The sequence below is a fragment of the Poecilia latipinna genome, unplaced genomic scaffold, assembly GCF_001443285.1.
Source record: "Poecilia latipinna isolate Pla-1442-1.1 unplaced genomic scaffold, P_latipinna-1.0 Scaffold2086, whole genome shotgun sequence".
In the NCBI taxonomy this organism is placed as follows: domain Eukaryota; kingdom Metazoa; phylum Chordata; class Actinopteri; order Cyprinodontiformes; family Poeciliidae; genus Poecilia; species Poecilia latipinna.
The window spans coordinates 71,181-91,080 of record NW_015114702.1 but is presented as its reverse complement, the minus strand read 5'-3'; the positions used below and the strand labels follow the sequence as shown (position 1 = coordinate 91,080).

General features: G+C 38.4%; 1 protein-coding gene across 1 annotated transcript in view; it reads left to right on the top strand.

Moving 5' to 3' along the window:
- dyrk1b (dual-specificity tyrosine-(Y)-phosphorylation regulated kinase 1B) overlaps positions 1–19,900 on the top strand; it is a 98,426-nt gene that overhangs the window by 8,983 nt on the left and 69,543 nt on the right. The window lies entirely within an intron of this gene.

Below are 19,900 nucleotides of genomic sequence, written 5' to 3'. Positions count from 1 at the left end.
ATTACTGACGATTAGACAAACATTTTCTGCCGCTGAGAGAAAACCACTGCGCATGTCCTGGAGCGCCGTGCGCGAGTGAAAGGTGGGGAGGGGGAGTAACACGTAGTTGCTTGGATTTTAATTGGTGCGTTTTGCATTCGCTGAAAACAAAGATGTTAACAAATAAACTGGACAGTATGCTGCACGTTTAGTGATATTTTCACAGTTGCGGTCTCAACTGGTCTTGAAATAAAATGCCGAGTCCTCAGAGACCGAGACAAGACCGAGACCAAATGCGGTTGAGTCCGAGACGAGACCGAGACCATCAAAAAATGGTCTTAAGACCGGTCTCGAGACCAAGACCAATTTCGAGTACCACAACACTGCTCAGTGGTTTCCAAACATTTTCTGGGCCCCCCTATGGATTACAAATGGCTGTCTGGTTGAACGAGGCGGGGGCGGGGGGAAGAGAAGATTCTTAGAGACTCCCTGTCTCTAAGATTTGGGGGCAAAATGAATGTATGTAGCTGAACATAGACAACAACATCAGTAGCCTACAGGCTACCTGTTAGGCTTAAGGTGATGTATTGATATTAGCTAGTCATCTTTTAGCTAACATTACCTGCATCCAGCAGCTTTACTCAACTCAGTCGGTTAGTTTGGGGGAAAAACTGTGAAAAGTTCTTTGTGTTTTGCTGGTTTGCTGCCATGATTCTAACACACCTGTAGCTCTGTACAGCAGCAGGTCTCCTTCACACCTGTAAACCCAGTGTCGTAGCGCTCATGTTGCGTTTAAAGGCAGCTCGGAAAAACAGGTTGCAACATGTTAACAGATTAAACAGTTTTAACTGCTGATAAAAGTGACAGAGGACACGGATATGGGAAATGCGGAAGCCCCTACTGTATCAAATTGACATAGGAATAATAGAGAGTTGGCCATTCTAATACATTCTAATGTATTTGCTGCGTAAAGACTCAGCGCCCCCCCTGCAATGGCACAGCGCCCCCCTAGGGAGCGCGCCCCACAGTTTGGGAACCTCTGCCTTAATACATTCCATATACACTATCATGAATTTATGTGCTGATAAAATCACTCTGAGTTTAAAAAGAAAAGATTTCCTCATCAGCTGCAAGAACCGAAAGAAGACTGTTCATTCATAGTGATGGCATGCTGTTGACAGACAAAACATGGACAAATTGGATGTGGGGAATGTATACGTCACCCCTCTACACAAACGTATTGCATTTTTTTGTTGTTGCAGTTTGTGATGAGTCTTGTCTATTTGAGATTATCCAGCCTTAAGTTTGGCTTCATGGACTGCTGCATTTGAACCTCTCTTGTGTGTACTTAACCATTTTTGATGAAATGTGAAATTCAAATGAAAACATTTCATAGTACAATAGTGCAGTTTGGTCTGAAAGCCATGAAAGAGGCCAATTAAATAGCTATAACAAATGACCCAAATCTTTCTTTTAGTGTGGGGACACAGTCTCCTCTGTGACATGGACGCAGCAGCCTGTTTAAGACTCTCTCATTACAGAGCACTTTAGTTACTCTTTTTAACGAATGTCTTTGTCTCAAGTATGACCTGCTGTTGTGTTCATCAACATAATCAGTCAATATGACAGTGTGGCTCTAATATACATTTCCTTACTGGTTCAGAGCCCAGAAACACAGCCAAGTGCTGCTGCTGAATGCAGAGAATCTTTTCAAAATGAGTGTTTTAAAAATGTGGTACACCAGAAAAATCAAGATCTATTCCAACTGAGTTCCTGAAATTTAAGAGGGCTGTAATTTTTTTTATTGAAACAAGTCTTTCAAATTCACACAAGAAAACATATCAAGGTATTCACTTAATCTCAAAGCAGTCACTGTCAGAATAATAGGAAACTGTAATAGTTTAAATGAATATAAAGGCTAATATGACTTGTAGTTAAATTTTTACAGAACTTTCCTGTTTGATCTGGGTTTTTTGATGGCAATGTCCTTCAACACCAATTTAGTGAAACATGTAAGAGATCTGTTAGAATATTTTTGAAAATATTACAGTGGAGGAGTCACGTGCTGAGGTTGTGGGTAATGGCAGCACTGTAAGAAATCTGAACCCCTGTCGACATTACTGTAAAATTAAACTGGTAATATCTCGTCCTAGCATATTTCTCGACATTGGTGATCATCTGAAGTAAAGCTGTTAGATAATATGCCAGCTAGTCAGAAAAAACTAAGTGTACAAACTCGTCTACCAACTGTTGCTGCTGGAGAAGCAACGTTGCTAACTCTGCTAGCCAAGAAGAAAGCCAGAAAACGGATATCAATGGCTTGTTCACTGAGATTGCCAAGATTGGGGTGACAATAAATGTGTTTAGCAGCTCTGGGAACAAAAGGACGACCAAGAAAACGGGGCTCAACGAAAGAACATCAGACTGGTAGGACCAAAAGAGGGAAAAGAGACTGGATGTGCTTTGTCTGAATATGTGCAGAAAATATCTTCATGTGGACTGGGGCTGATGGGAAGCGGATATGCAATTGAACAATGCCACCAGAGCCCTGGGCCTCACCCTGGTCCTAAACAACCTCCACAATTCATAGGTGAGGCTTTTACGATATACAGCATGAGAAAAAATACTACTAACTACTGACAAGAAGAAGGGGGAGGACTGCAGGGTGTCATTTTTTGAGGATATGACCCAGGATCTTTCTGCAAAGCATAATCTGTTCTTCCCGATAATGAAAGAGCTGTGGCAATGCAAGATGAAGCACACACTGGCCCATCCAGCGACGCTGTGGTTCACATGGAGGGGCCAGCAGCTGAGCTTTTCTGATTCGCAGGAGGCGGAAACTTTCGTCCGAGAGAATATTAGGAACGTGGAGGACGGCGTCGAGCCAAAGGGATAAATGGAACAAGTAGAAAAGAGGAGAAATTATTACATCCGAAGGAGGTCGGGGATCACTGGGATGCTGTCTGGTCATAGTCTCGAAGAGGAGGCATAGTCTTCAGAACCCACACGGACCAAATAAGATCAGACTTTACTGCCAGCAGGGCTTTTACACTGCCATGTTCATTTTTAGAGTAGTGTTATTTTTTTGTTATTGTTAAACTGTTTCGGAAAATGTTCTGACAGTGTGGGGAAAAGTTGTTGTGTTTACAAGCGCACTTTGTGCAAGATATATTCTTGTTTTTCATTTAGATAAAAATGGATAGATGTTCTGTTAACAATGGTACGCTAATTAAAAGGAAAGAAGTCCTCAGTTACCTTAAGTTCTGATATAGGTTTTATACAAGAAACACATTTTGGAAATCAGGTAGAAGCTTTTAATGTGAGTGGGTTGGGAAAGTGTTTCATCGACGAATTCTGTATCCTCCAAAAATCAACTTAATTTTGTGTTACTGCAAAAGTACATGGACACGCTGGACGGGTCATATGCCTCCATAAAATAGGGCGAAGGTTATAATATGCAACAGTTATGCCTCGATTAGGGAAGATCCAAATTTTATGACTAACATTATTAATAAACTAGATACTTTTGATGGTCAGATTGTGAAGGAAGGAGATTTTAATGAGGTTCTAGAGGACTATAGATAGGAGTGGAGCCAAGGCATGTTCTAATACTAGAAGTAACTCTGCACCAATGGTTTTAAAGGAGGAAATCAGGTTAGTTGATATTTGGAGACTGATACATCCATTGGAAAGGGAATACATTTTATTCACACTCCCATAAAAATTACTCCCGGATTGATTATTTTTTAATTTCTGGGTCAAGTGTTAATTTAGTTGTGAACTGCGAGATAGGAGTGGTAGCTCTAACAGACCATGCTCCTGTGGAATTACACATAGATTTATAAGTTAAGAACAGTTGAGGCAGATGGAGATTAAACTCCAATATATTGCAGGATGAGCAGTTTGTGGCAACATTAAAAGATAAAATTGTTTTTTCTTTCTCTAGATGATAATATTGGAACTCAAACTGATTGGGAACTGTGTGGAAAGCTTTAAAGGTTTTTGTTGGGGGTAAATGTTTGGCTAACAGTTCAAAAAAAAGTGAAAGAAGACAGAAAAAAATACTGAATCTGGAGAAACAGATACGTGATTTGGAAAAACAATTGGTGGAAAACCATGAGGAGAGTAGGTTTACCAATTAAAATTTTATCTTAATGAAATTTACAATAAAAAGGCGGCGTACTCCCTGTGCAGGCTTGAAACAAATTATTATGAAAATGGGGAAAGAACAGGAGGTTTTATTGGCTGGACAACTTAAGCAATTAAAAAGGACGATAAACTGATGACATCTTCTGAAATTGATTTAGTATTTAAAATGTTTTATGAGGAATTTTATACATCTGAAAACATATCTAGCACAGAGGAATCGGAGTCCTTTTTTTGACAAAATAACCATACCAAAAATCATCCAAGAAGAAAAAATAGACTAGAGACACCCATAACAGAGGCTGAAGTTAGAAAAGCTATTACCAGTATGAAAACTGCAAAATCAGCTGGTATTGATGGCTTTACAGCTGAATACTGTCATAAATGTGTGGATATACTTGCTCCAGTTCTAACTGAAGTATATGAGGAGGCTTTCAATATGGCACACTCCCTGAAAGTTTTAACCAAGCTATAATAATACTTCTACCAAAAGTTGACAAAGACTCGATGGATCCAGATAACCACAGACCTATAAGTTTGATAAATGTGGACTGTAAAGTGTTTTCAAAAATTCTAGCCACCAGACTAGGTGTTGCCATGGATTGTTCATAAAGTTCAGGTGGGGTTTATTAAGCATCAGTCATCAGCTAATAACATGAGAAGACTGTTGGACCTTTTGTGGGAAAATGGAAAGAACAAGAATCTGGCTGGTGTCATAGTGCTGTTCATCAAAGCTGTCAACGTCATCAGAATCATTACTGTCCTCTTTAGAAGCTGTAGCCATAACGGCACACTAATGTGTTGTATCAGAGTTGATCTACTAAGGTATAGGGATAAATATGCAAATATCAGACCACTACTGTATCCACTATTGAGTAGCTGAAAAAATCTTTAGCGTGTGATGATTACATTGTCCTATGTGTCTCAAAAAGTCTGACCTGAGACCCTAAGGATGGATGATGGTGCTAGATTACAACTAGGTGCTTGGGGATAAATCAGTTTTATTGTTAATTGAATTTGCTATTATTTAAGATTTAAATTTTTGAAAAATCTGGATCTTTCTGTGAAATCCTTGGGCTTCCATAGTTCAGAGTGATATCGGTCTACCCAGGGCCTGACATCTTATTTTACTGCTTGTATTTATATGAACTTTGACTCCCGAATGGATGATTGAAATAAAAGCACGTTTATGAAGGTATTTTCTTTTGTAAGTTTTTAAGAAAAACAGAAAAAAGTAGAACCAAAGAAGTAAATTCAAATCGGATTTGGTATGAGAAAATGAAATTTAATTTTGAGGCCATACTGCCCTGGCCTAGCTGGAGCCAGAGCTCAGTCTGACTGAAGGAGCAATATTCCACAGACTGCAGTTGCCACAAAACATTTCTGCATATGTGCAACAGATTTCTCTTGGGAATGTTCAGAAAAAGGAAAAACATTGTAACTGCTGTTCTTCTGGTTGCTATTGGTCTTCAGTGCCTCCTTTGTTATCCCATTTAAGATGACTAAAAAAGACAGCTTTTAAGATTTTCTCTCACCTGAATGTATCAGATTGAAGACACAATTGACATGACTCTCATGTCAAATTCACCCATGTGGAAGTGTAACTCCAGTAGAACCAACCTCTAGCAAACAAACACGGCTGTAGCGCTGGCGGTAGTGATGCTCGCGCCGTTAGTCCACACATTTAGTCAGGCATTTTTGCCTCATCAGCCAACATTTAGGCAAAGAAGATGGGAATAAAATCTTCAGATGAAGTACATCAAGTCCATGAAGGAGAAGAATTCTTGGCTTATGTTCTATTGGCCAAGATAGAACATTAAGTTTAGGTAAAATTAGAAATAAATATAGAACCTGCTTTGTGTTCACTTTTTGGATACAGTTAATATTAACCCTCTTCTAAACCTTCAACCTGTATGTTTGAACCAATCCCAACAAAATTGTTAAAGATGGTGTAGTGACTATTTGTCCAAAAAAAACCAAAACAAAATAACAAAAAACTCAAGACTTAAGGTGATCAAAGCAAAAGTAAATGCAGCTCAAATAGCCACTTGATACACCAAAGAACTGCCAAAAATGCAGTTCTTTGCTGGTTTATTTCAAAGATGCAGGCAAAACATGTTACAAATGTCACAGGAGCTCTTGTTGTACTGTTTGGCTACCTGATTGTCTAACCTGCTCACCCATTGGCTGGCTGGAGGACGACTGAGTGACTGGTAGATTGGTAAATAAACCATATGACCAATCAAGTGCATAAAGAATTCCCTAAAACGTGTGTGTGTGTGTGTGTGTGTGTGTGTGTGTGTGTGTGTATATATATATGTGTGTGTGTGTATGTGAAACACCCATGTCCCAACCTGAAATTAACTAATTAATGAATTAGTAGCCAACAAATGTATTCTAAACAACTATAATTAATTAAAATTCTAATTATAAATCAACAAAAAAATTAAAATAAATTAATCTAAATACTAATATTTAACTGAAAATGGAGAAATGGTTCTGACAGCTATGTTTCCCTATTTTTCTTTTCCCACTGACTACTACCCCCATTTGTATATGTGATTATTCCATCTTTAGCAGAGAAGTAGAACAAGCTTTCAGAGCTACTACAACAAAATCTTCCCTTAAGAAAGTTGTTCTTATTTGATTGGATACAGTTTCACAGCTCATCATATCACTGAAACGACACTGATCAAAGATCACTAATGATACTCTTGGAAAACAAACTTGTCTAATTGTCCTGTTAGATCACAATGCTGTTTACGTTCTTCTCTTATAGAGGCTTGAATACAGGTCAAGGAAACAACTCTAAGCTGTTTTGTCATATTTGTCTGTGTTCACTTTGTTAATATTAAGGAGAAACATTCTTCACAGTTTTTGTGAACTACTGCAGAATTCAGTGTTTGGTTCAATTATTTTTTTAACTATATATTTCCTTCTGCTTGATGAAATTATACCTCATGGGATTCATTTCCACTGTTCTGATGATAATCAGCTATGTTCATCGTCAATGATCTGTTGCCCTGACAACCCACATCATGAAGGTCCTGAAGAGACTCCTGTTGGCCCACCTGACTAAGCAGATAGCACATATCAAGACACCACTGTGAGGATCACGTTCTTTGATTTCTCCAGTGTATTTAACACGATTCAGCCTGATCTGCTCTGTGAGAAACTCCAGAAGACACAGACGGAGTCCTCAACAATCACCTGGATCTATGACTACCTCACAAACAGACCACAGTTTGTGAGACTGAAGGACTGTGTGTCTAACCAGGTGGTCAGCAACCTGGTTAGACCTGTACTCTCACCGTTCCTTTTCACTCTACACTTCAGACTTCCAGCACAACTCTGACTTCTGTCATCTGTTGGAGCAGCAGCATCAGAACCAGGGACATAAAAAGGCTCAACAACCTGATAAAGAAGGCTGGTTCTGTTCTGGGGACGACTGTGGAACCTCTGGAGATGATGAAGCAAAGAAGGATTCTTTATAAGGTCAAAAATGTTATGGAAAACCCTGACAATCTTCTTCAGGAGACTGTCTTGGGAAAGCAGAGCATCTTCAGTCAGAGGCTTCTTCAGATTCGCTGTACTACATACCTCTACAGGAGATCTTTCCTGCCAACAGCCATCACAATAACTCTTTAAAGAATCTGAATTAATTACCTACAATATTTACTTTATTGATCCCAAAGGGAAATTATTTTTTAATTTGAATGTTTAAAATCGGGGGGGAATCCCCCACATACATGCTTCATATGGGAAGGGGTAGTAATAGGCTACCCTATGTTATGTAATAGTTATTGGGGCCTGCCCATAGCATTACATAGGGAAGAGCAGTGGTTACGAGTGGTCAATTTCTCTTATCTGTCTCTCTTCTTTTTTTTTCCATCACAATCCCGTTTGCTTCTGCGCTCTCTGCTTCCTTTACGCTCTCTGCTTCTTCTCTCTCTCTCATGTCAGAGAACGCAGCAACCCGATTGGCTGAAACTAGTCACATGGATTATACATAAATGTAACCCTTCAGAATAAGAGAGTTCGCTGACAAAGCAAAACTGGTTTATACAGTTTCTCTAATAAATTAAAATATATAAAAAAAATCAAAATACATCAATTTTAATGTCTCTAATTGTTGCTCTTTTTATATATATATTTTTAACAATTTTAAGATCGATTAATTCCCTATTTATTCTCCTATTTATTTATTTCCTATTTATCTAATTTACTATTATTTTTATGAAGAGGCTATTTCAACCTGGGTTACACGTGCACCCCCACAAAAGTGGTATCAAAACATGCGGCTCGATCTCGAGAAGGGAGCTATTACTTTTATTGGGATTCGGAGTTACCATGGCGACGTAATTCATGAAGACCGACCCCCCAAAATCCCATTAAAGTCAATGGAGCGAGGAAAAAAAAAAACAATCCTTGAAATACCCTATTTTTGAAGAATCTCTGCGTCATCATACATTGACGTAGAAATGCCATTTAAATTTCAGTTTGGAGATACGTCCGTGATCTCTTCTAAAGTGAAGACAGTACATCATCAGTACGAATTACGGTTTGTCCACAGCTTGTCTCCAAGCGACCCAAAGTTTTTGATTTTTCGTAAAATTAGAGTGTAACTGAAACCAACTGCCGCTCCGCTAGAGTGAGAAAAAGAGTTGATTTCTGACCCCAAAATAATTTTTAAATCGCCGCCACGCCTACAGGTATCGCTATATTGGTATCAAAGTCAGTCATGATATTGATACGCACGCCTGCTCCCATAAAATGTTTTCGAAATTTCCCTAGGGCTTACTTTTTTCTTTCAAGGTGCTTTAGAGCAAAGTCATGGGACAGGCTAATCTGACGCTCTCATCAAGTCTTTTCCATACATTTCTGAAAAAGTTCAGAGCTCAGCGCACACCATTTTTCTCTTATTGTTGTTATTACTGTGAGCAGGGGCGCAACTACATATTATTCAGGTAGATGTGAAAACATAAATCAGCCCCCCCCCCAGTCCCCCCCAAAGGAAGATACGTAAGAGTGAAGGAGCGTAGAAAACATACGGTCACTTTATCCGTATGGCTGACCGTATGTTTAACCCCCCTCCCCCCGAGACGAAGACACGTGAAAGGTAAAACTCGCTACATTTACATTTACATGTATGCGAGGTGAAGGAGCGTCAGGGCGCGGTGAAGTGTATGCGAAGGCATCATCGGGGCGCTCCCCTCCAGACGGGGTTTTGACGCCCCCTCTGGTGCAGCGCCCCTATGCGTTGCATGCGCTGCATACCCACTTTTTGCGCCACTGACTGTGAGTGAGGTAGAGATATGAATCGCGGGACTATCGGAGACGACAAATAGCCCTCTCATACGCTTCAAACGGTTTTCGAATATGTATCACGGTTCCCGAACGGGAAGGAGTTGTTCGGACTGCTTTTTTGGAGTGAAACTTGTTGGCTCAAACAGATGGAGTTATGTCTCCCCCTGTGTGTCTCTCTCACAGCTGACAGTTGGCGGAGAGGATTAATTACCATAGCAACAGAACACAGGCCACAGCTGCTGATTCGGACTAATCCTAACTATGGTGAACACCCAGTTAAAACAGAGGGCTAGGTTTAACCCAACCACTGTTACACATTGGATCAGTGTGACCATTTAAAATGACGCTTACTGAAAATTTCAAAATAAAAGCCTTAACCATTTTTACATCAAGCAATTGGACTTTTGGGATTTACATGACTGTTTTAACCAAACTACTGTTTCACATTGAATTAGTGTGGTCATTTAAAAGGAAGCTTACTGGATTATTCCTCCCACGTTAGTGCACCGCCGTAGGTGGTGCAATAATATTTAACCTTTTTTATGTTTGTTTTCCTCAGGATAGTGAACTGCCTTGCGCACCAAGGCAGTTCATTAACATTAGCACAAATATTAGCATTTCACTGCCCTTGACTAGTGCATTAGCTTTAGCCTTTTACCTAAAATAAACTATTTGTTAATTTTCTTACTTATTTGCCATGTTTAGTATACTGAATGAAGTAAGTCAATGACAGACAACATGCTAGTCATGCTCCACATGCTAGTGATATCCTTCACACTAACATTAGCATTTTGGCTCATTTTAGCTTATGCATTGATTTTAACATAATGAATGGTACAAGTACAGCTTAATCAACATGCTTCTGCCTCTCCACAGGTTATTGATTACAGTTTAGCCAAGCTTAGTATTGATGCTTATTTTTAGCATCAGAACGCTGGGTCCAAACCGACGGGCACACTTTGGCAGGCCCCGGTGAAATTTCTTCAGGAATTTTCTAGTTCTAGTTCTATTGTCTTTTAACTTAGTTCACTTTGGTTTTCCTCTGCTTCATCTCTTCCACTTAACTTGGGGTTTAAAGGTAGAACATGTTTGAAAGTATGGAACACTTTTTAGGATAAAACTGGTTCTACTTTCGAAATCAATTATAGATCTACTTACTTCAGCTGAAAACATTTCTTATCCATTTAATCTTCTTCCCTGTTTATCATTTGTGGCTCTCTTCTTTTTTGGTCCCCTGCTCTCTTCCTGTTCTCCTTCTCAGCTGCATCTCATCTCTCTCCATAGTAACAACTTTTTTGAAATACAATTCTTAAATAGTTAAATTGCCCACATGACCTCTGTCTTTGCTGGGCAGGCATCTAAACTATTTGTAACGCAGAACAACTTATTCTGCAATAAATTAGCCTGTTTTCAGAATTTTCTTCATTCCTTTGGAGAACTGATCCTGCCAAAATTGTCAATAAAAATACTGTGTGGATGGTTTCATCAAGTAATTAATGTGACAAATATTGCATCCAGAAATAATAAATATACCTTTGGTCTTGATGTAGACTTACAGTGAATGCCCTCTCACCAGGCTCTCTTCCACTCCCCTTCTCCCTTTGTCACTTCACCACCTGGAAAGAGTCAAAAGCAAAGAGAACAAGGAAAAGAAAGAAATCTGGAAATATAGACCTTCACATTCATGTCTATGAATGTGGGGATGAATGGGTGAATGGCTGCCTGAATTTGTCTCCCATTTTCTTTTCACCGCTGCTGAATGAGAAGCATCATCATCTGACCTGCAGAGCAAAGTTGATATTTTAGCATCGGCTACATTTTTCAAATGGAACAGCTGGTTTCACCTCTGCTGTTGAGTACAGGGATTCTAAAACTTTTCTATGCTTTGTCCAGCCAAACAGCATTAGCTTCTGGCTGGGGATCCTCTTTGCAAACCCACATACAATACTACAAAATATGTAAAGAAACATTAATTTTAGAACTTTTTGCCCCCCATTACATATACTATTCAGTAATTATTGCATTTATTTATCATAAACGCTGCCTTGTTTCTTCTAATTTTAGTTGGCAATGAGTTCTAGAGTTCCTTCCAGTGTATTATAAGCCTGGAGGCCTCCAGGCTTTACCTGTCCCCCTGCCAGACTAAGTGTTGCTTGTTTTTATTTTTTTAAAAAAGGGGGGGGGGGAAAGAGGGGAGGTGGGGATCATTGGGATTTAACAGATATGCAAAACAAAATGACATTTATATTTCGGACTTTGCATTTATTTTGGTTTGCTGTTTTTAAGACTATAGTTGTATGTATAGTTGTATGTTTATGCACTGTTAACAATGCCTTCCATTAACATATAATTACCCAGTATTTACATTTCCTGTCAACTCAACATTTTTTAATACAGAAAACACGGTGGCCTGCTAGTGGACCGACCTGGCACCATGACCACCAGGCTCAGCAAGTTTTCTGGGGAAGACCTGAGGTCTGTGGTGGAATTTTTGCCAGATAAAAAAAATTCCACCACAGTCCTCTCTTTTGATAAGAAAATATGTAATATTGTTATAGTAATCCCATTACATTTTATCTAATCCCCACAGTTGAGGTTTTTTGCAGCAGCGTTCTGAAGTCATGTTTTTCTGCTGGATGAAGCCACTGAGAGCTTTGGCAGGTTTGCTTTTTCCTCAACATAGAATGTAAACCTTCTGTGTTTACAGAGTATAAAGATTGTTTATATTGTGTCCTCTCACAGTAGATGGTCCCTCACACTAAGCCAGGCTCTGCTGTGGGTGTCCTCCCTGAAAATGAGTTTTCCACTCCACTCTCATCACATGCATGCTCAGTATTAGGGATTGCTCCAGCATTGTCATCCCTCAGCATCAATAACTGCACCTCCTCCTCTGGTCTTCTATCACAAGGTATCTCCTAGGGTTAGGGGCTCTGCTCTTTACTCTTCATCCTATAAATGTTACCCCTCTGTCCCATCATCCGTAGCCAGGGCCTCCACTTCCATTGCTATGCCGACGATGTCCAGCTCTACATCTCCACCAAATCCATCACAACTCTGCGTCTCACTCCATCCTGATCAGCTGTCTCACTGAGATAAAATCAGGGATGTGTGTAGACTTCAAGTTTCATCTAAAAAATATTACCCATCTCCACCCATCACTCCCCTTCTTGGCTGCTGAAATTCTCATCACCTCCAGACTTTACTACTTTAACAGCCTTCTTTTTGGTTCATCATTCAAGGTTCTAAATAAACTCCAACACACCCAGACCTGCTCCTGTGACCCTATCACCCACCCCGGTTCTCCAGAAGCTCCATTGTCTCCCTGTCTCAGTGCATCCACTTGAAATCCCTCCATAGCTAAGCCCTAAGCTACCTCACCAACATGCTCCACCGTTCATCACACTCTTCCTCCCAGCCTCCGCTCCTCTGATGCCAACATCCTGTCTCCACCACTAAGAACCGAGCACTGAACAGACCTATCGACATCAAATCAATTCAAACTGACTGTACACACATGGACACAGTTATTGGTACTCCTCTGTTAATGAACAAAAAGTCCCCACTGGTCACTTAGTTATATTGAAACTGACAAGTAATTAATGAAACATACTAAATGAAACGTATTTAGGTTAGGGTTAGTAAAAAAAAGTTTTTACTAACCCTAAGTAAAAAACAGTTTAACTTTTTTTACTGAAAGTAAAAATAAAATCAGTCAGTAAGACGTCCATACCTGTCCACAGATATTCTGGTCCAGTCCTGGTGGATAAACTGCTCCAGATGTTTCAGCTCCTTCCATGGATGTTCTGCAGGATTGAGATCAGGTCTCATAGAAGGCCAGTCCAGAATAGTCCAGTGTTTTGCTGTCAGCCATTCTTGGGTGTTGTTAGTTGTGTGTGTTGTCTGGTTATCTTGTCGGAAGACCCATGACCTGCCACTGAGAGCAAACTTTCTGACTCCAGGCAGCACATTTCTCTCCACAATGCATTAATAGTCTTGAGATCTCATTGTACACTGAACAGATTCAAGGTACCCTGTACCAGAGGCAGCAAAGTGCCAGAGCATAACCGAGCCTTCTCTGTGTTTCACAGTGAGGACAGTGTTCTTCTCTTGACCTGCCTCATTTTCACGTCTGTGAACATGGAGCTGATGTGCCTTGCCAAGAAGCTCCAGTTTTGTCTGATCTGTCTGATGGACATTTTCCCAGAAGCTTTGTGGTTTGTCAACATGTATTGTGGAAAATTTCACCCTCACTATTTTATGCGTTGTTTTCCTCCTTGGTCATCTCTCATGACGTTTACTTTGGCTCAAACAATGATTAAAAACCTGATGTGTCCGATCTTACTCTAACGTACCTTGACCTTGGAGTTCAGCTTTCATTTCTTTGAAGTTTGTTCTGGGCTCTTTGGTCACCATTCATTTTATCCCTCTCTTCAGTTTTCCTCTCACAACCAGGGATGTTAGCAGCAGTCTAGTGGCCCTCTACCTTCTGGATAATCTCTGCAGCTGTAGTCAGAAGAGCATCAAGCTGCTTGGAGACGCTCTGATAGTCATTACCTTTAACTTGCTGCTCTATGATGATCTTTCTCTTTTCTTCAAGCCTGTTTCAGTAGTTTTTCTTTTGTCTGATTTCTTGTTTAATTTTTTATTTATTTTTTATTTTTGCCAGTTTTAATTTCTTTCAGTGACCACTGTGGGTTTCTCAGTCATTAACAGAGGGGTAGCAATAATTGTGACCATGTGTGTATTTTTCTGTACATAAAGTGCTTCTCAAATGTTTGTTGTCAATAAGCTCTCTATAAATAAACAGAATTGAACTGAACTATCAATATGCTGATGTGCAAAACATTTTGCAGTATTGTTTACAAATGTAAATATGTTTCAGTAAAAGTGTAAAATAATGCAAAATATCTTCATCGTACTTCATGCAAAAATTTGAGAATGGGAACAGAATGCCCCTGCAATGCAATTTCAACATCCAAAATGGCCGACTGGTCTCAGGCATTTACTACTACAGAGTCTAGCTACAACAAAAAATGGATTTTAAATGTGCATTAAAGGTATTGTTGCTTTCCAAAGTCATTGCTGGAGATATTTGGCTGCTCAAATATGTTTTCTTATAACTTGCTGAATACAGAGCCAAATTCAGTGTATTCACACGATTTCAACACTTTACATTTGAAAACAGTTTTCTTTTACGACAGCTTCCTCTGTGAACATTGTCATATATTTCCAATGGCAACTTTTTATTGTATGATGGTTTTATCAAAAAAATACACGTTAAAATGTACTAACATTCAATTTAATGCTATTATTCAGCTAACTATGATTACATATTCAGCTATTATTCAAAAAGAGCCATCTCTGCTTGTGAATGGCTATAGAGACAAAAAATAAATTCATAAGGATCACTAACATCAGTTTTCTTCCCCTCTGCCCTGAGAAGAAAACATTTGTTTAAAATCATATCTCTAAAGAAAATAAGAACCAAATACCTCTTTTCCACACTCTCGAAAAATTAAAGAAATTCAAAATGATGTAAGAAGTTTTCCCTTTAATAACTTTCTGCAAAAGACATTCAAAATTAATATCAATTCTTGCGTGTTTTGTGACAGATTTTGCCAGTCACAATCTGTCAACTTTTAAAAAGTTGCACTTTTTAAAGTGCAACTTCGTTAATGTTTTTATAAGGTTTCCAAAACTAGGTCTTGTACTAGAAATCTAATCTGCTTTTAAGTTTTGATGGAATGAAATTATATTAATGATTTGATACCCTTGCTAATTTTTTATTCACAAGTGCTGCTTTATAAAAATCACCTTCTTTTTAAGTGAAATAATTTTATTTAAGGAAGTGCTTAAATGTTGCAACAACAAAAATTCCTGATCTTTATACCAATAATGGCTTAGTTTCCTCTTACATTTGGAACATTTTTGTTTTACTTTCCTCACACTGTCACTCTGTGTGACTCTTCTTTTTCTTTGTTCTTTTTTTCTGCTCAGTTTATCATGTCAAACTTTTTTGTTACTCTGTGCCTTGTTGTAGTATTTTCTTGGAATGTTCAATAAAGACAAAAAGATTGCCATAATTCTGCCCTTTAACTCTAAACGTCACATGCAGCAAGGAATTGTGGGTAATATGCATATCTGAAGTTCGCCTGGAAGCGTTTTTGAATACGTTAGTTTATTTATTTGTCTTAATATTACAACAACTACAAAAAAATAGATTTTTATATGTTATTGGTGTGGGCGTGTTGGCCACAGAAAAAAATTGTTTCCTGTTGTTTTGTTTACAAATTTGATTAAATAAAACAAATAAGCCCCGCCCCCCCCTGCAAAAAAAAAAAAAAAAACAACCAAATTGGGGGGCTACGATGTGAAACTCTTATGGGTTTGTTGTGTTTACATTCTACATCTTACTCAGACATTTTTAGTTCATTTTTAAGAGCAGTGATTGAGAAGGAGCATTTTGCATATCGATATTTATGAATATGATATTTTGTTACAATAATTAAAACATTGATTATAAATCCCACATTTTTTTTGTTTGACATATAAACCGAACTTAATAATTTTAAATGAGAAGAAATCCACATTTATGACTTTAGAAGACAGAAAGTTATGAAACAGTTTCTATAAATGTAGTACTTCTTTACATTAATAAAATAAGTTTTTAGTTGTTTTCAATTGAGTTTTACAAAAACCATAATTCTCAACATTAACATTAAACCTCTTTCTTGTGAACTCACTTGAAGGATATGTTATTTATTATTTTAAAATGTAGTTCTTTATATTTCCTTGAAGAATTGGGAATTTCAAATAATTTGTCCTAATTTTAACAGTCATATATAATTTTTTTGTAAGGTAACTGCGCTTTTTGTTCTCCCTTAGTTTATGTTATTTATTAAATATTGGTTCAAGAATATTTAGCTGGATTTTATGTCTATAATGTCTACATAACCATCTTGAATCTTATGCAATCTTGGGATTGAGAAATTATATAAATTGTTTTTAACTTTAGTAATGCTACATATTACTTTCTTGTATTTTATCGAACAATTAGTTCCATACTTAATAAATTCCTCCAAATTGAGAATACTACCCCATCCATCCATCCATCCATCCATCCATCCATCCATCCATTTTCTATACACCCTTCTCCCTTAGTGGGGTGGGGAGGTGCTGGTGCCTATCTCCAGCTAACGTTCCGGGTGAGAGGTCGGGTACACCCTGGACAGGTCGCCAGTCTGTTGCAGGGCTATTCCACCAATCTTTCATAAATATGTTTTTTCTACCACATAGTGTGGCCCAGTTGTTCCACAGTGGAACATTATCTTCCACTGTAAGAAAACTTGTTGATGGAAAGAAGAGAGTTGTAGAGGGAGTTTACATATTTCAAATTCACATTTCAATAACAACTCAAAGCCTCCAACTTTCTGGCACTACAAACCAAATCAGATCTCCGTTTCTTAAAGGGACTGAAGCCATCTAATTTTTAAAGTTCCATTCATTATTTCAGAATCGATTGCCTTGATACCACCTCCCTGATAATATTTTAACAAATCTCTTTTTATGATGTAATGACGTTTGTTTTTACAAATAAAGTTAAAATTTATTCCGTTAATATGTTTTATGAGATTTGGAGGGACGGCTAAGGAATATGCAGGATACGTCAGCCTGGATAAGGATTCAGTTTTTGTTGATCATTTTCTACCAAACAATGTCAAGTCTGTTTGAAGCCAATTATTCAAAATCTTTCTACACTTATTATTATTGTCTTGTAGTTTTTTTCTTTCATTACTAGATTTAGTAATTCAGATTCCTAAATACTTAGTCTCATTTTTATCTGGAATATTGGAAATTGAAGATTCAGAACAGTTGCGAATGTTCATAATTCACATTTATTCATATTCAGCTGCAGCCCTAAGGTTTGAGAGAACAACTCTATTTCCTTTAAAGCTAACGGAATTTGTCCTTTATTTTTTAAGAAGAGGGTTGTACCATCTGTGAATTGGCTTATGATTATTTTCTGGTTATTTATTTCCAATCCTTCGATATTAGAGTTTTTAATTGTTATTGCTAATAATTCTGTGACTATAATGAATGAGAGGTGACGAGATACTCTGCTAGAGAAACACAGCTGCTAATATTGGTATTTAACATAATAATCAAATCAAGAAACCTATTTCCAAATCCAAAGTGTCTCAATGTGTTAATAAATTGAAGTTCTACAGAATTAAATGCTTTGTGAAAATCTAAAAACAACATAAAAGTATCTTCTTTTATTAAGTGACGGTTAATAAGGTCCAGAACCAGATTGTGTTTGACTAATTAGTTTAGGTAAACCACTTTTTAATGTTGTTGCCAAAACTTTTGTAAGGATTTTGTAGTCTGTGTTCAACAATAGACCTTAACTTATTTACATTTTTTCCCAATCTTTTCCAGTCCTTTAGGATTAGTTTAATTATGCCCTGTTTCATAGTTTCCATGAGTTCCTTCCTGTTAACACACTCTTCTGTAGCCTGAAACAACAAAAGTTTCAAATCCTCCCAGAAACATTTATAACTTTAGCTGTTATTCCGTCTGGCCCAGGCGGAGTCAGACGCCACCTTTCTTATTGTACTGTCACATTCAGACATTCTTAACTCTTCATCACAGATTTCCTTAAAGTTTTCACCAATAACAAGAATCAGATTTTCTACTTTATCAAAAAAAGATAAAATAATTTGTTCTGCATGTGAAGATTTATGAAGATGACTGTAGAAATTAAATACTTTGCTCATTCTTTTAGGCTCAGAACATTCATGATAACTGTTATTTCTACTGTATTGATCATTAGTATACCCATAAATGTTTAGCAAAATTACTGGAACATTATCAACTTCCAAAACACACAACCTACCCAATGTCCATCCTCATCTGCTTTTTCACTCAAAATTTTACTGGGTCATCTGTAAAAGCAGATGGCGACTCCAGAAGATCGATTTGTCCCATAACTGCGACCAGAACTTCACGTCAGACGCATCAATTTGAGTTTCCTGTAAAGAGGTGCGGTGTGCTTGTTGTCCTCTAAAAAACAAAAAACTGCTTTCCGTTTAAGTGAGTCCTCTTGTGTTAAAAGAAATAAAAGACAATCCAGTTTTTAGCTGAAAAAAGAACATATGAATACGTGTAGAAAAAGGTTTTGGGACCTATGTAAATCTCTTAACAGACTCAGAAGTTGCAAAAAAAATAAAAATTCATCTGAAGTCCATAGATGGCTCCTTGGATCCTCACCGTGGTATTCAATCTGTGCCACAAGGGATTAAGGCAGGTCTGAAGGGAAAAGGTTACTAGCAAACTAGCGAGGTGTATCTAGTAAAGTGGTCAGTGACTGTATATACTGGCCACTTTATTAGGTACAGCTTGCCAGTACCAGGTTGGACCCCCTTTTCCCTTCAGACCTGCCTTAATCCTTTATGGCATAGATTCAACAAGGTACTAGAAACATTCCTCAGAGTCTGGTCCATAATTACATGATAGCATCACACAGTTGCTGCAGATTTGTCGGCTGAACATCCATGATGTGAATCTCCCGTTCCACCACATCCCAAATGTTCTCTACTGGATTGAGATCGGGTGACTGTGGAGGCCATTCGAGTTCAGTGAACTCATTGTTGTGTTCAAGAAACCAGTCTGAGATGATTCACATTTTATGACAGTGTTTCTTAACCCTGGTCCTCACCGCCCCCCTGCTCTGCATGTTTTAGATGTGCCTCTTTTCCAGAACAGCTGATTCAAATGATTGCATGACCATCAAGTCCTGCAGAAGCCTGTTAATCACCCAGAGATACAATTCAGGTGTGGCAGAAGGGAAACACCTAAAACATGCAGGACAGGGGGGCGGTGAGGACCAGGGTTGAGAAACACTGGTTTATGACATGGTGCATTATCCTGCTGGAAGTATCCATCAGAAGATGGGTTCACTGAGGTCATAAAGGGATGGACATGGTCAGCAACAATACTCAGGTAGGCTGTGGTGTTGACGTGATACTCAATTGGTACTAATGGACCCAAACTGTGCCAGAAAAATATCCCCCACATCACTGCACCACCACCAGCCTGAACCATTGATACAGGATGGAGGCAGGATGGATCCATGCTTTCATGTTGTTGATGCCAAATTCTGACCCTACCATCTGAATGTCACAGCAGAAATCGAGACTCATCAGACCAGGCAACATTTTTCCAATCTTCTGTTGTCCAATTTTGGTGAGTCTGTGTGAATTGTAGCCTCAGTTTCTTGTTTTTAGCTGACAGTAGTGGCACCTGCTGTGGTTTTCTGCTGCTGTAGCTCATCCGCCTCAAGGTTTGACATGTTGTGCATTCAGAGATGCTCTTCTGCATAACTCGGTTGTAATGAGAGGTTAGTTGAGTTACTGTTGCTGTTCTATCAGCTCAAACCAGTCTGGCCATTCTCCTCTGACCTCTGGCA